This window comes from Solanum verrucosum, unplaced genomic scaffold, assembly GCF_900185275.1.
Source record: "Solanum verrucosum unplaced genomic scaffold, falcon-dt-bn FXZP01000154.1, whole genome shotgun sequence".
Classification (NCBI taxonomy): domain Eukaryota; kingdom Viridiplantae; phylum Streptophyta; class Magnoliopsida; order Solanales; family Solanaceae; genus Solanum; species Solanum verrucosum.
The window spans coordinates 318,827-337,382 of record NW_026020217.1 but is presented as its reverse complement, the minus strand read 5'-3'; positions in this window follow the sequence as shown (position 1 = coordinate 337,382).

Below are 18,556 nucleotides of genomic sequence, written 5' to 3'. Positions count from 1 at the left end.
TTATATTTTGTGAATTTTTTATTTTATTTTTTTGGCTTATAATTTTTTATTCTATTTACCATCAAAGATATTTTCAACTATTTTTTATATTATTATTTAAAGCTTTAAAAAAAAAAATTAGGGAGCATCAATTTTGAGAATAAAAAACTAGAGAGCACCAAAAATAGGGAGATTTGTGGGAATTCTCATTTTTAACAAGGGAAAGCTTTTGTTGAGACGAGGCATCTTAAATGAGAATAAAAACCTATTTGTTAAGACGAGGGTGGGGGGAGTGATTTTTACTTAAAATAAAACTACTAAGGTAATATATGGCACACAAATAGCTAACATATTATTAGCTAAAACCTATTCTTACTTTTATAAATAATAAAGTCATTATTTGAAGTTATATATTTTATGTCTTTTAACACATTATATTATACGAGCATCAAATCCATCTTGTGTTGCTGTTCAACAAAATTCTTCATTATCAAGATAAATATATGTTCTTAATTTGTGTGCCATTTTTCCATATGACCTTACAATGTCTTTATTATTCAAATTACTAGTGCAACATAGGTTGAAACGTGCATTTTTAGAGAATCAGACAAGAGTTGCAGTATATATTATAAAAAAAAAAAAAAATCATATTGAAAAGCAGAAGCTAGCTTAATAAATACTAATATTTAAAAGTTGCCAAACTACATAGCTAAAAAATCAATATGACAGACAGACGGGCCCAAATCAAGGGACACAAAAATGGCACTTGAATATGCAAAAAGGAACGAATCACCTCATACCTTAGATGATCACAACACATAAAGTCAGATGTGACCAAGCATATAAAGAAGCAATTTGATGATGAATTCAAACAAAAAGGCAAATCAAATTCTGTATATTTTGTTTTCCAATTCTTGTTTAGTTAATAAATAAATAAAGTATACTAGTACTAGAAAGAAAGGGAAAAAAAAAGGTGATTTGAGGAAATAATATAATTGACATTAATGATGAGATTAAGGGAATCAACTAAAAGAAATTAATAGTACATGGTAGGAATTAGATATGACCATTTTTAATATTTATAAAACTTTCAAAGTAAAATTTTCAGTCTTTTAAAATTAGAATAAAATGTCAAAAAAAATAATATCTAGGCATAATTTTTTTTGGAAGAATAACTTCATTTTTAAGCAATTATTTTAATAAAAGTATAAGAAAATGTCAAAATAATCCATAAAAATAAGTAAATATCAATGCTAGATTAACAAGGGTGGCATCACATTTTTATTTTAGTTATTGTTACATATAAATATAATTTTTTAGTAGAAGAAATTATCTAAAAAAAAATGACAAATCAAGTTTTGTAAAGTTATATTCGCATAAAATCATAATAACTAATTTCTTGAAATAAAAAAATAATAAAAAAAGTGATTTAAGAAAATGATATAAATAATATTAATTATGACCCAAATAGTGACCCGGTGGGTAGAAGCCCACAATTATTGAAAAAATTACTTGGGTGAGTATTTTTTTACGAATTCAATTGAATTGATATGACTTGTACTTGTTCAATTGTTCACGAAACGTCAATTGATTAACACAATATTATGTTGTGATCTTATCCTATTAAATTATTCACAAAATTTACTACATTGGCATAATTTTATGTCTGCTCTATTATATACGAAAACTCATAAATTGACATGATTTTATATGCTAATTTTCATTTTATCTATCTTTTTAAATTAGGCAAAATTATGTTGAAAGTAAGACTGATACTATCTTTATTTTACATCTATTTGTTCAATTATCCACAATTTTAGGAGTGATATGATTTTATGTATATTCATTGTACTTATCTTATTCAATTATTCATAAACTCTATTAAAGTGGCATATGACTTGTGTTACTAGAGCTGTCAATATGGGCTGGCCCACCCCATCCGGGCTAATTCATACAAACTTTGAAATTTTACAGGTCAAATCGAGCTAGCCCATTTTTGGTGTGGGCTAGAAAATGATCGGCCCAGCCCACGAGTACTTGGGCTACAGGCTTTGCCGGGCCATCCCCCTTTTTTTTTAAAGTATATTTCTTATAATTTTTTAAATTAAATTATAATTTAAAAATATTATCATAAATATCGACAAGACAATATTACATGGTGTTAGTGTTACTACTTGTTAATCAAATCCACAAATAAAATTATCTTTATAATATTTATTAAGTTTGATTTCAAGTAAAAACATAAATAGCTAAATAGAAATATTAACCTAATTGTTTTTCAATGATCATAATAAAACACAAAAACTATGACAACATTCCATAGGTTACAACCTATGTAGTGATTCTCTAGAAATTTTAGGAAATTTTATTTTATGTAGTACATATTTTATAAATATAATTTATATTTAAACTGTAATATTTCAAACTTTTAACAGATTTTGAGTTTAGACTCTTGTTATTTTTAATACTCTATTTTATTTTTTAATTAATTTTTATTTAGCCCACGGGCCGACCCTATCCATATTTCTCAAGCCCCACAAATCGGCACGCTTATTCAGGCTGAGCTAAAAAGCCCTTTTCTTAAATGGGCTCCAAAAATCGTAGCCCAACCCTATCAAATTACGGATTAGACCAGGCCGGCCCTACGGGCCTAGCCCATATTGACGGCTCTAGGTGTTACATTCATTCCGTTTATTTTATCAATTGTTCAAAATTTTCACCGGACTAATATGATGTTATGTTATATTTATTCTATTTATCTTGATCGTTAATTATTTGAATTTTATCATATTAATATGAATTTGTGCTTGTTTAATTATTCACAGAAAGAGCATAATCCCATAAAATAAACTAGGGATAAGGGTCTGAAAAATATCTCAATTTTGGTCGGATTTGCTGTTGCGATACTAAACTTTCACGAGGACCTATTACCTCCCTAGACTATTTAATACCGTATTTTTTACCCCCTGAACTATTTAATAGTGTATTTTAAAGTTATATATGTGCCCACGTGGACACATTACTATTTATAATTTTGCATTATTTTTTATGTCCACGTGGGCAAATATATATGTTTAAAATACGGTATTAAATAGTCTTGGGAGGTAATAGGTCCTCATGAAAGTTTAGTATCGCAACAACAAATTCGACCAAAGTTAGGATATTTTTTAGACCCTTATCCCAATAAACTATAACAATTCGCATGAGTTTAGTTATATTCGTTATATTTATTTTTTTATTGAATATTTTCAAAAAATAGTTATTCATGACAAACTAACATATATTTTTTATGATATTAAAGTTGCACAAAAAATGGCACATTTTGTAATTGTAATAAATAAATGATAGAATCAAACAATCTCCAATATTGGATTGTATTTACGATAATATATTTTTTCACATGACTAATTTTATTTTACTCGTTCAAAATGAATATTAATATTGATGTTAAGAGTCTTGATCATGATAGTACAACTAAAATTGATGAAGGTAATATACATCAGGAATATCATCCAAAAGGATAAGATTCATTCCATTCCATTATATATTTGTACCTCATATAATTAAAGCAAGTAAAAAAAATTACATGTATCTAATTAAAATTAAAAAAATTACTTGGATTGATACCTTTTAATAAATAATTATTGATTTTAGAGATACTTTTTATTTATTATCATTTATAGCAATACTATGTTAAATTTGCAATATGTATTAAAAGTGAATTATGCATGCAATATATATGTATTATAACTGTTTTTGTAAAATATATTATGTTTGTTTGGTAAGAAATTGACACATTGTATTATAAATGTATTAAAATGTGTGATAAATGCATTAACCATCAATAAAACTTGTATTATATGTGAATAATAAATTATTCTTTATAATATGTATTAAAATTGTATTATAAATGTATTAAAAAGCAATCAAGTGAAAAAAATGTTATTACTATAAATGGTAAATATTTTCTTAATATGTATATTTATGTAAGTTTCCCATTAAAATTTAGTTATTCATCTTTGTAGGATTGAACAATAATGATCAATACTTATTATCCATAGAAACTTACATTTTATTCTTTTGCTATAATTATTTATCTAAATGAATTTTAATATCAATATTATTTTACACAATTGTGAGTATTACATAATTTAAGATATACATGCACAAATGCTTTACATCCAAAAACTTTAAGATGGTCATAAGAAACATTCTTACCATACCAAACTCTGTCAGAGACATCACCATTCAAAACAATAGTAGGAGATAAATTGATAATATAGGCAGCAGTATTAAGTGCTTCTGCCCAAAAGGAATCTGGCAGCTTAACATCTGAAAGCATACATTTAACTCTCTCAACAAGAGTTCCTCTCTGCTAAACCATATAGCCGAGGAGTCTTTGGAGGAGTGTTTTGATGTCGAATACCCTGTTCTCTGCAATATCTATCATAAAGGACCAATATACTCACCATCATTATTAGAATGAATGCATTTCAATTTTTCCCTGTCTGTCTCCCAACCAAGGGCTGGAAATTCTTAAACACATCAAGTACCTGATTCTTGGACTTCAAAGAGAATATATAATTTGCGAGAATGATCATCAATAAAAGTCACAAAGTAAAGTGCACCATCATGAGACTTTACCTTTAAAAAAACCACACAAATCAGAATGTACCAACTCCAGCAAATCAAGCTTTCTTGAATGCAGATGATTCTGACTCTTTTCTGTTTACCAACTAAGTAATGAACACACTTGTTCAACTTTGCTTGTTTCACTACAGAAAGTAAATTCTTCTTAGCTAAATTGTCCATCCCCTTCTCGCTCATATGACTCAGTTTTCTATGCCATAATAGTGATGAAGTATCAATCTCCACCAAATTTACTGAGCCTCTAAAATAAAGCCCTGAAAAACGTACAAGTTAGACAACTTGTCACCAAATTTACTTGGGTGCTTGGTAAGTAGCTTATGTATACCTCTTTTGGTTGTTGCTTTGCTTTCTATATCTTGCGCTTGTATATTAATTTCGAGAATTTCATGTGTATTTAATATTAGTGATCATTGACTCACTGTTTTCTACTATTTGAAAAATAGATGATACCTATTCGTTCTGCTTCTAATTAGGCAAGCAAATGATGTTTATTTAATATTGTATCTGGTTCTCTTATCTGCTGAATTTGCTTATACCTTTGAATATTTTGTTTGTTTTTGAGTTCACTAATAGAAATTATGGTAATGGTCCTCTTATCTAACCTCTCCCCAGTTCCAAACTAAAAGAAATGTCTGGGGAAAGATCTCTAAGAAAAAAAAAACACTTTATACCATGGGTTCAATATCACAGCTTAACCTTTCCTCTTTCATCCTAATTTACAAATCACATGTCTGATGTTTCATAATATAGATAGCCGTGGAGAATATTTCTCCAGTAAAGGACTTCAACATATTCTCTATTTATAATATTTGTTCATGAACCACTTTCACCGGTTATTAATGATCACATTATCCCTATACGCTGCAGCAATAACACCTGCTAAATACTTTTGGACTAGAGCCATCAATATGGGCTAGGGCTGTTGGGCCGGCTTGGCCTAACCCGTGATTTAATAGGGATGGGCAACAATTTTTGGAGTCCATTTTAAAAAAGGTTTTTTCGCTCTGCCTGAATAAGCTTGTCGATTTGCGGGGCTTGAGAAATATTGATAGGGCCAGTGCCCGTGGGCCAAATAAAAATTAATTAAAAATAAAAAATAAAATAAAGTATTAAAAATAACAAGAGTCTAAACTCAAAATTTGTTTAAAGTTTGGAATATTGCAATTTAAATACAAATTATGTTTATAAAATATGTACTGCATAAAATTAAAACTCCCTAAAATTTCTAGGGAATCACTACATAGGTCGTATCCTATGGAATATTGTCATAGTTTTTGTGTTTGATTATGATTATTGGAAAACGATTAGGTTAATATTTCTATTTAGCTATTTATGTTTTTACTTGAAATTAAACTTAATAAATATTATAAAAATAATTTTATTTGTGGATTTGATTAACAAGCAGTAACACTAACACCATGTAATATTGTCTTGTCGATATTTATGATAATATTTAAAAAAAATATACTTTTAAGAAAAAAGGGTTGGCCGGGGCCATGTACTTGTGGGCTGGGCAGACCATTTTGTAGTTCACACAAAAAATGGGTTAGCCCGGTCTGACCCCAAAAATTTCAAAGCATGTATGGATTAGCTTAGATGGGGTGGGCCAACCCATATTGATAGCTCTATTTTGGACATTTAGAATTAAACAAAGCCAATTAATTAGTATTAATAACTTCTGATTACAAACACAAATTGTCTTCTTTTACATAAAAAGAAAAGAAAAATACTAAACTTAACACTTTGCCAGATGTCATGTCTTCTTTACACCAAAAGAAAAGAAAACTTACTTTGGCAAAAATAGTCAAACAAAAGATTTTTTTTCAATCTTCAATGAGACTCACATATGTCCTAATCCTACAACCAAAATGGTCGAAAATGAAGAATATGCCTACCACTGAGGCGTAGACGATTCCACAAGTGTATATATATTTAAAGTTGCCACAATTGTTGAAAATGAAAAATATCCAAACCACTAAGAGACAAACGATTCTACAAGCGAAAATATATCTAAACATTTTTCGATTTATATCATCAAACGCGGTCATGTCGCTCGAATTAATCAATACAGTATCTTATGAGACAATTGATGTAGCTCTTATCATATTACTAAGTTGTTGTGCATCATCATCATTTGCATCGGTGCCCCCTTGTTCTAGAGCTGGCGTTAAGGCTGGGCATTCGATAATTCGGTTTGGTTTTATATTTTTTCAATTTTTGATTTTTGTAATAAGTGTAAACACTGAATCAAAATAATTCGGTTCGATTTTTGTTAGTTCGATTTTCTTAAGAAATAAAAATATATCAATTAAACCATTTTAAATAATCAAAAAGGTAAAAAAAAATAAAAAACGGAAGAAAAGATCTTGAAAATAGAAAATAATCAAAATATAAAATATTTGCTGGTCATCGCCTCGTTGATCAGTTGTTGATTTGCTACTGGTCGACTGCTTCTGGTCACGACGGTCGGTCGATCGGAGCCTTGATGTCGTTAGTCGACGCTGAAATGACATCAGAGCCTTGATGTCATTACACACTTCGTTTGTGTTGCTCACAATTTATTGGCTGAATTGTTGGCCCTTTACAATGGCCTTAAGCTTGCCTTACTGCACAATTTACAACCTTTGATCATTGAGCTCGATGCTACTTAAGTTATTGACCTTTTACACTCTCCAAGTTTATCCTATGCTCACATTATACATGATTGCAGGTGGATGCTCCATCAAATCTCTAACTCCAACATAGTGCACTCGTACATGAAAGTTAAATAATAGCGTCAGAGACAGGCTTGCTAAATCAATTCTGAATGACAATTTCCTGCAAGACATCTCAATTTTGGAAGAACCACCACCTGTGATTCAAATGACACTTGCGGCAGACCAACAAGCTGAACCTACTTAAAGACTCGTCTCGGCTGCAACTTTTAATCCAAGCCGTCCAAATAGTTCTAATGTCCTTTCTAATAGCATAGATTTACCAATATCAGTAGCTACTTTAATTTTTTGTGTATTTTGAACCATATGAGTCTGCGATGGCCACTGGCCACTACTCTCTGTACTACTTCTACTTATTAATAAAATGTTTTTTTATCATCCCTTACAAAAAAAACAAAAAAATAGACATGAATAGAGTATCATGATTACTGAAGATTTTAACAATTGACTCCAAGTAGTTTGTAAATTAGGGAAAACCTATTTGAACTAATATAAGAATTAATTCTTTGTTGTGTTGTCTATATTTAATTGTTATGTTTTTTGAGGAAGTTTTTCTTAATCATAAATCTGTAATTAGTAGTATTATTTTCCCGCACAAAAATTCTAGACTTACTAATTTATACATTTTTTTCACGTTTGTAAGGTCTCCAACCCATCATTACATCTTGTGTTTGAGTGGGAAAAATAAAAAACACATTTGACTGATTAGAGAAATGAGTCTATTTACGTTCAATGTTGTTCATTTTACATAAAATCACAGTCTCTTTGATGTTCTTAATACTTATAAGTTTAGCTCATTTGTGACTCATTATGCAGAAAGATACTCAAGGAAGCCAAAATGCATTTCATAAACTATTTGTCGATATTCAAAGTTTCTGATTTTCTATCCTTATGAAAAGAAGTTCTTGAATTTCTATCATGCAAATTTACTGTTTTATTTAAAACTCAGAAACACGGAGAAAGCTATGCAGATTGAAAAATTGTTCATGAACCACTTTCACTTTCAGTGGCTATTAATGATCACACAATAGCACCTGGTAAATACTTTTGAACATTAAAAATTAAATAAAGCTAATTAATTAGTATTAACGACTTCTTATTACAAACACAAATTGCCTTCTTTTACACAAAAGAAAAGGAAAATACTAGACTTAACACTTTGGCAAATGTCATGCCTTCTTTACACCAAAAGAAAAGAAAAATTACTTTGGCAAAAAAGTCAAACAAAAGATTTTTTTTTCAATTTTCAGGGGAACTGATATGTCCTAATCCTGCAACCGAAATGATAAAAAAAGAAGAATATGCCTATCACTGATGCGTAGACGATTCCACAATTGTACATATATTTAAAGTTGCTCGAATTGTTAAAATGAAAAATATCCTAACCACGAAGAGATAAATGATTCCGCAAGCGAAAATGTATCTAAACATTTTTCGATTGATATCATCAAATATGGTCATGTCGCTCGAATTAACCAATACAATAGCTCGTAAGACAACTGATCAGCTCTCACCATATTACTAAGATGTTTTGCATCATCATTAATCAATATAGTAGCTCCTGAGACAAGCGATGCAATTCTCACTAGTGCATCATCACTATTTGCATCGGTGTCCCCCTGTCCTGGACCCTGCGGGTTCACATCGCCATCACCATCTGCATCGGTGGCCGTCTGTTCTGAAGCCTCCAGGTTTACATCGCTGCTGGTGCCACTAGCGATTGCTATCTTCTCATTCTCAGAATCAAAAACTTGATTGACTTGGGGAATCATATTTTTTTTCGGTTCAATTCCTTAATAGTGAACTGCATGTTTTATTTTAAAAAGAGAAAACGACTGTTTTAAGAGTCGCCACTTAATTTTTAAAGAAAAATCAAGAAAACTATTTTCTTTCAAAAGATCAAAATAGTAAATCTAATGAAAACTTTTATAAGGGGGTTCGAGGGTTCATATTAGTATTTCGGAAAGGATTTTAAAGCACCCGAAATGCCCGCTAATATGCGATTATCCGACAATTAATTATTATTTGGCAAAAATAAATTAACTTAACTTGAATTGCAATTTTTTTTATAGTTATAACCATTTTAAAGGAAAAAAAGGAGAATGTAGAACTAATATCTAAATGAGATATTTCTCAAAATTATTCTTTAAATTCATTTAAAAGACCGATTTAGTTAAATTGTTAAATCAAAATGGGCGTCTTTCGGGGATTTGAATTTTTTTCGACCTTAAGATTAACAACATATATTAATAAGTATGTAAACATAATCAAAATGAAGAGGGAAAAGGATTTGGGCCCAAGTATGGTTTTTTCTATACGCCTCAACCAGTACTTGGGCTCATTTTCATTTTGGGCTTTTGGCCCATTTAAATCACTTGGTACCTGTCCTAATCTAACATAAAATAGATATTTTTCCTTTGGGCCTAAGGCCCAATTCCTCCACTTGTCCTAAAAAAACTAACAAATAATAGCAAATAAGTGGGCTTATGCCCCAAAATAACAAAATACAATTTTGAAAGAAAGAGTGGGCCTTTGGCCCAATTTTCGACTCTCCAATCTATTGCATATTCTTTTGACTTCGGGATCTGTTTGTCAATTTCTATAGCTGGCTGACTCGAAAAGGACACGGTTCGAGCCTCCTTGGGTCAAATAGAAGAAATGCAGCCGGAGTCCGATAGACTCATTTGATAGTTCATGCGGAAACAAAGGAGACATAATTAGCAAATGACTAAAGAAATATGCATCTAAGCATAATTTTCAATCGAATTAGACAAGGAGAGAATCAAACAACCAAACCACAGGCCACACCATTAAAATGAGTAAAGACACTATTTAATACATTCTCCAAAGCAGAAACTAATTCTTTTAGACTAATTGAAGAAAATGACAAACATATGACAAACTGACCAATTTGAACATTTAAATAAACAAAAGAAAATGAGGCAGCACTACTCGGGGTGAAAGGGATAAACACCATAATACAATTGAGGCTAGCAAGAACAAAATCAAAGAAAAATGACTTGAAATCTACTTTAAAAGATAAAGAAAACATTGTCAACCAAACATGCTTAAAAGATGGTAATCACACCACAAGGATGGTATGCTTGGACTAAGGAAAATAAAAATAAAATAAAACCCATGGGATAATAAATCGAGATAATCTTAAACAAAAAAATTGACACATTGATTAACTTTGAGATCCTGCCTTATTTTATTACTCCCAAGATAGTTAAAAGATCGTCCAAGTTAACTTAAACCGAAAAAAAAGGCAAAACAATCTCAAATAACACAACAAACTACGAATTGAAGAGGATAGTAGTTCATAATGAGACTAAATCTAAACTAAAGCATTAACAAGATAGATTTGAAAACAAAGGTTACGACATTAAATGAAGACGAGATTTTAATTAATTTCATGGAACTAAATCAAGCTTAAACTAGTTTGCCTTATGTTCATAGCAAAACACTGACCAAACTAGGATGAGATAAGTGACGGTAACATTTGCTTACTAGACAACTCCAAAATTCTAACAAAAACAAACCACGAAATTAACACAGAGATAATCATTAAGCCGATTCAGATGTGAAAACTAAAACACCATTAAGGACACTTAAATAAAGATATGGAGCAGCAAAGAACAAAATAAACTGAAATTAAGATAAAAAAAAATTCACCTCTTTCCGGGCAGCGAATCGAGACTACGAGCTAGATACGAGGATGATTCCACCAAGACACGACTGTAAGAATTTCAACAAAATCAAAGCAGAAGCGGGTGAGAATAATCAGAACTTGTATTTTCTCCTCTCTGTGATTTAAGAAACTGATCCGAATACTAGTGTGTAGCAATGTAACTATAACTTTAGTGTATATTTTATTTTCATTTCTAATCCTAGCCCCCCCCCCCCCCCCCAAACAGTGAATCAAAGGCTAACATATATAGAAGCAAAAAAGGGTTCAGAAATTGAGGGAAACAGAGGAAAAAACGGCAGAAACAAGTCCCATTTCGAATTCAAAATTTGAAAAAGTTTCACCATTATAGAGAAACACCTTTTCCTTGAGGTTTTGACTCATTCCGAACGGGGAAAAGGGATAGAGTGCGTGCCTGCTGCGATGTTAGTACGAATCTAAAGGGATGTGAGGAACAAGATGAGGCGCGTGGGTCGATTTCCTAGGCTGCTGGATGCAAATTCCTTGTTGGATTTCGCGATTTTGGGCTTCGATTTGCTACTGGACTCACATTTTTGCCTTTTTCTAGGTTTCATTTCTAATTTTGGCTGGGAAGGAAAACGAAGTGCAGGGGTGGGGTGTGTATCGATGTGTTGTTGTTGTGTGTATTGCTAAGTATTGTTTGGTCTTTGAATTGAAATTGTGTGCTGGAGTGGGCTGTAGGGAATTGGAAGGTAAATGTTGCATTGAGTTTGTAGTGGGCTGCTGTAATTGTTGAACTAGGGGTTTTGCCTAAATTTGCTGAATTGGCCCACTAGAAAATGACCAAAAATTGGTCTCTTAATGGGTTTAAGGTAAGGCAAAAAATGGCTAAAAGTGCAATACAAATTAATTAATAAGTTTCTTTATTTTGACGAAACAAAATAATTAACATTATTATAAGCTAATAAATTTAAGATATAAAGTATTATATAACTAAAATAATTAACCAGATATTTAATTAAAACAAAATTTTCTTGAGACGATTCTCAAATGTTTATAAAATATACTAGTTTATATACATAATTATGTAAAACATATATATTATCTAAAAATTATAAAAAGTGACAAAACTATTTAAAATAACTTGAAAAATATTTTGAATTTTATAAAGTCACTTATTTCAGATCGTTTGGAATTTTAAGAAGCTCAAAAACTAATTCCTATCGTGGATGGTCAAAATTGGGTGTCAACACTGCATTCTCTCCAATGTTAATTTTGCCATTTTGTAACCCATTGTCAAGTCTACTTCGAAAGTAAGCGTCACAATGATCATGATAAACTACGCACCTAAACAACCAACGTGGTTTGATACTTGAAGTGTCAAACCACCCATGGTGTACTTAAGCAAAAATCTCATGTCGTTTACTAGTCCATTCATTATATCATCAGTGTGTTTTTGGGTTTTAACATTTCGAGTGAAGGGTCGATTCTATCGACTCAAGTTTTATCAACTCAACAATATTTTCTTAGAGAGCAAATAAATTTGTCCCACCAGAAAATGAAGACGATCCAAATTTTTTTTTTGTTGTTGAGGAAGAGAGGTGACTTAGACTTTAGACTTAGACTCAGGCTCACCAATTTTTTCTTTGTTGCCAAGTAAAGGTTCTGACTCGAACTCGAAATCGTTCTCAGACTCATCAACAATTTTTTTTTTGTCAAGAAGTGGAGGTAGAAACTCAGACTTTTTTTTCGTGAGAAGGTGGTAGAGAAGGAGATGAAGCAATGGCAGAGAAGACAGACCAACAAGGAGATGAATCAGAGAATTGAAACAAATTATATAGAGGCTTCAATAGATAGTGTATTGGGTCTCATATAAAAAATAGTAAAAATTAGGCAAGTGACATAGTATAAGAAAGAAATTACTTCATTTCCCTATTCTTTCATTAATTACCAAAAATCCCTTTTTTTAGTATTTTTCGGATATATAATATAGCAGTGTGGATACTTAATATAGCAGCGCGGATACTTTAATTAATAACGGGCGGATACTTAAATTATTAAGTTGTTAGCAGCACGGATACTTAATTAACGGGCGGATGCATAATATAGCAGCGCGGATACTTAAATTATTAAGTTGTTAGCAGCACAGATACTTAATTAACGGGTGGATGCATAATATAGCAGCGCAAATACTTTAATTAATAACGGGCGGATACTTAAACTAGTAAAGTATCCGGTTAAGTTGAATTGAGGGAAAATAAGGGATTTTTGTATTTTAGTAAAAGAGTAGGGAAATATTGAGAATAGGTAAAGAAGTGTCGTGTATTTAAGTAATTTTTCCTAAAAAATATGTGATGTGAAGTTCAATTAGAGAGGCCCAATGCTGGTGTAATTTATTTATTTTTAGAGATAAGAAAAAAAGACAAATTTTGAGTTGAAAATCCAGCCCGTTCTATCTCCCTCTTTGCCTTATAAAGCTTGACAATTCATACTACTACAATACATGTCCATATATTTTGCGTAAAGAATCAAATACTCTTTTATGCTTTTGCTACCTGAGAACGCTACCTCGCCCTCATCCTTACAGGCTACAGCCGCCTCTATGCTCCATTTTCTGACCAACTAATTAATGTTTGTCCAATTGGCTGGTCATTTTAATTTCTATTTTGAATTGAAACGTCCGTTAATTTCTCATTTATATCTAGCTAAATAGTTAATTGCATTTTTTGTTGTAAGTTTGGCTGATTGTTTTTTTCTTATTTATAGATTGTCACTTGATTATAATGTTTTTTGTGAACCTAATTTATTATGTAAGTGCATGTGGTCTAACTATTTTTTTTAACGAAAAAATGTTATTACGATTGAACTTAATTTTGTATCTCTACTAATATTTGTTTATTTTGGTCATTGAACATTAATGTGATGGCTTAAAGAGAACTACTAAAAGTACAAGTGATTATGAAGATTGTACTACCAGAATTGACTTTATACTCACCAATAGAGCTGTCAAAACGGGCTAGCCCAGCCCTACCCCGCCCAAGCCTCGCGGGTCAAAGAATTTGATGGGTTGGGGGGGGGGGCGGCCCTTCATTTCAAAGGGCTGTAAAATGGTCAACCCGGCCTAACCCCAGAAGGGTCAAGTGCTGAGGCGGGCCGACCCCTTTTTTTTATGTCAAATCAATGTCACAAGCTGTAACATTATTTCAATAATTCTAAATAAAATCTAGCAATAAATATTTAAAGAAAAATAATAATAATCTCTTAAGTAAATAATATCTTAAAAACAAACTAGTAAACTAAAGAACACTTCTGACTAAAACTTTAGTTAGCAATACATAATTACTTAAAAGTATTTTGTTAAATGAAATCAAGAAACTAATTAATTGTTCAAGCCATAAAACACTCTATCATATATAATATAAATAGTGTTTACTATCCAAGTCTTATATTCAAAACTAAATAATAAAGAAATTCATGAGGTTAAGTTTTCTAGTTTTTTATTCTTATCTTTATAATATTTATTTTAATTAAAATTAAATAATTTGGCCATGGGCTGACCCCGACCCTGCCCTGATCAAGCCTCAAGGGGTAAGGGCCTAAAAGGGTTAGGCTTATAAGCCCCAGTTTTAAACGAGCTTATAAAATACTATCCAAACCCTATCCCAATAACGAGTTGGGTCGGCCCGGTCCCATGAGCTAAGCCCTTTTTGACGGCTCTACTCACCAGTGTTTTGAGCAATGTGAAATTAATTTTAATTGTAAAAAATTGATAGTCAAAAAACAAGTTATAGGTCACTATTTAAGAGGTGCTTTTATGAAGGTCAGAGATGGAATAGGAGCATTTTCATTATGATCCCTTTTTTTGTTCCATAAGAAATGTGAGTGTGTTTTGTCTATTTTCTTTGGCCCTTGTTTAAAAAGAAAAAGAAAATATGAGCTTGCTTCTTAATTTCGTGTAAAACATCTATATTTGTTCTACAATATTATTAATGGACTCTCCAAAGCTAAGATTGTTATGCTCCTATAAGATTGTTTGATTTAAATCGGATTACTTTGAGATTATAATTTTATTGTATGATTTCATATTTAATATGCGATAAATAATATCAAGATTTTAGTATAAAAAATTTCACCTATATATAATAGTTATTAATAATAATTAAACACTAAATAAATGTAATCATTAAATTTTACACCAAAATTAGTATCTTAATCCTAGAGATCAGATGATCTCTCAAAAGGATCGATCATTTGAATAAAAAAAATATAATTAGCCCGAATTATAATTCTAGATTATAACTAAGATAGATCGATGATACCATGACTTCAATGTAAATTTCATACCAATTTTAATGAATATTTATTATCAAATATCGAAAAAAATTATTTTTAAATTTTAGCCAATTTATATGCCTAGATTTAAGAGTGCCTTGTCAACCACTTAATTAGTAAATCTTTAGCAACAATTAATTAATGACAATAATTTAATTATCGCTAATTATGTATTATTAATGGTAATTAACACTTTTTGTAAATGTCTCTAAAGTCTATAGCAATATTTGATTCAATCACAATTAACTAATCATTTTTTATGAATGAACATATTTGTTGCTGCTAAAAATAATTTTTATCGTTGTAAAAGAATTTCTTTCTAAGAAAAACTCACATATGTACTAGAAGTAATGTATTTTTATGTATCATAAAAGTCGGCCGTTAAGAATTTAAAATAATGTATTTTTTTTTTTTACTTTATTTACGGAAGTGACAAAGGTCTTACAAGATGTGCTATACTATGCACAGATTTTTTTAAATTTTGATTATGTTCTATAATTATATTAAAATTTGTTTAAATTTATATTCATGTTGAAAAATTTCATATTAGAAATAGAGTACTAATAACAAATTATAATTTTGTATTAATAAGTTTTACATTTAAGACGTCCGACTAAATAAAAAAATACTTATTGCTCTGTTTAATAACAATTTACGCATGTTTTAAATTGTTGGGAATCGAGGGTTCTCCTACTTAGGTGTTAGAGTAGGTGCCGGCACGGCCCGGTGGGTTGGGTCGTTACAAGTTGGTATCAGAGCCCAGGTTCCCGGTCTCCCCGTACAAGAGCAAATGTGGAGTAGAATCCTGCGGATGAGTGTGTTGACGCCCATATCTAATCTTCAGGAAGCTATGAATCATTCTAGGAAGTTGTTTCATCTTTTCTCTCCTTTCGTGCGAGTTGTCGCTTGTGGTATGAGTTGAGTTCAATTGGTATCTCTCGATTCTAATTTGTATCTCAACGAAGTGAACTAGACGTCGTAGTCACGACTGAAGGGACACAAACAAAGTTAATTGGAACTTAAAAGGTTCCAATTGGTATCTAGCCTTAGGGGCTATATAAGACATATATGATCAGTAATGGTCGTCTATGGAACGAACTAACTAATACAGTGGAATTGTTGTGATGTGTAGTTTGTAACTGTAAAAATGTGCTTCTTGTAGTCTGAATTAACTACGAATGTGGAAAGTGTTGCTTGGACGTGATGATATGATTATGTGCATAATAATTGTGTGTTTGAACCTTGGTATGTGCAATATGATAGCCGAATTGTTGAAAGTATGTGCGTTGTAACTGTTTGAGTATCATGAAAACTCGTGAAAAAAAAGCACGACTAAGTTCGGTGCAAGGGTCTAGATAGGCTATGATGTGATTCGTAAATAGAAATCTGGATGTGCGTTGCGACCAACTGATAATCGTGTGAGAGTCTGGGTGTATCCTGGGGATATGTGTGTGGTAGTGTGGAAATGATGTAAAGAAATTCTAATGTGCGTACTTCGTTGGGTTAACCCAGGGGTAGACATTGATTGTCCAAGCTAAAGGGATTTTCCTAAATGCCTAGTTATACCCCGTAAATCTAAGGGAAATATAGAAAAAAGAAGAACCCCAGAAAATTATTGGCAGGGGTTCTATTTTCGTCAGGCCGCTGGGGTGGGATTTTCCCACCACGGCGAGACTGCCAGTGTGGGATTTTTCCCGCCAGAGCGAGACAAAATCTCAGACTAATCCATGCAATTCAACCAGCACCCATCAATAAAACAGTAAGTCATAAACCTTAGCAATTAATTACTAGCCGAATAAAAATAGCAAAAACAAGTATCCATGTGCTTACAAAAGTAGGGAAATGCGAAAAGATAAAATAAAGTATTGTTTCAAATTATAATCCCAAGAAGGGCGAAAACCAAATAAAGACCCTTGGGACTGAGATGTCATCATCCGTGTCTAAAAGGGGTACCCCCGCCTGTTTGCATAGCGCAATCACGAGTCCTGGTAAGAAGAAAGCCTTTTTGTTGCCCCGATAAAACATTTTCCACTCGGAGACCAATAAACTTTGTCCCAGCGCGCAGGCTCCACCACTGTGTCCCTCAGCCAACCCAGATTCATCTCCCTTAGCTTGGTTTCGTACTACGCATTTGAGGCTTCAGGTATCTCTAGCACCTCATTTATTACTGTGGCGTTCAGGGGATGTCGACTCCCAAGATGTGAATAGTAGGATGGGCATCCTCCCAACGAACTGTAGGAAGAACGACATAAAACTCTCTCACCCAGTCGGAGCATGCAGTAAGGGGAGCCTCAGTCAGTGGAGCCTATCCAAACTCTATTAGACAGGCATAAAAAACAGTCGCCTTCTCCTCCAACTTAAATAAGACAAAGCCTCTCTCACAACAAAACTTGTTGTTTCAATAGTCGTGGTGCCTGTCCCGACTAGCAGCATCAGGAATCAGACAAAAGACAAGTTTTTCTTGTTAGCACCAACCATTTAGAGAAGCCTGCAAAAAGCGAAAGGTATACATTAGAACACGATAGGATTAGGAAATTTTGGGTTAAAAAAAGGAAAGAGAAAATGTCGGCTCTAAGTGGCAGGGGGCTACTGCCTCACGGGGTCCCGCCAGAGCGGGATGAGGTAGGCTCCCACAACGGAATGAAGGGCGCTAGAGCGGCCATCATCTAGGACGAACTCCAAGCGTGATTATGGCACCTCTTCGTCTCAAAAGCCTCGTTTCAACAAGATTTCAGCAGATCAAAGTAGATTAACTATCCTAGAACCTAATTATGCAATCATTTTAACAAGATAACCTCTAAATGATGTCCAAATTTGAGTTTTACACCAAGAAACTATTCAACTTCCCCCCACCTATTTTGGTATCAATTTTATCGTAGTTTTTTGAATCCTTACGACCAAGACGTTGTGGAGGCGTTGGGGACGTAAGGAAAGTGCTCATGCTACATTTTTCTATCAAAACTAGCAACTTAAGTTCAATTTTGAATAACTACCCCAAAACTCGTTTCTAATCGATTAAATAGCAGCATGTAATTATTGTTAACCAAGTATTAAAATAAATAGCGTAAGGAACGAGAAAATTACATGAAATTTGACGTTCGGAGGATAATGATCAATAGGATTTTTGGGAGAGTTTTGGATGTTGGGGAGAAATGGAAAAAATGGTTCCCTTTCCCCCCTTTACTGTTTACGATATCCCGCTACAACGAGAGATTTCTCGCCACACCGAGCT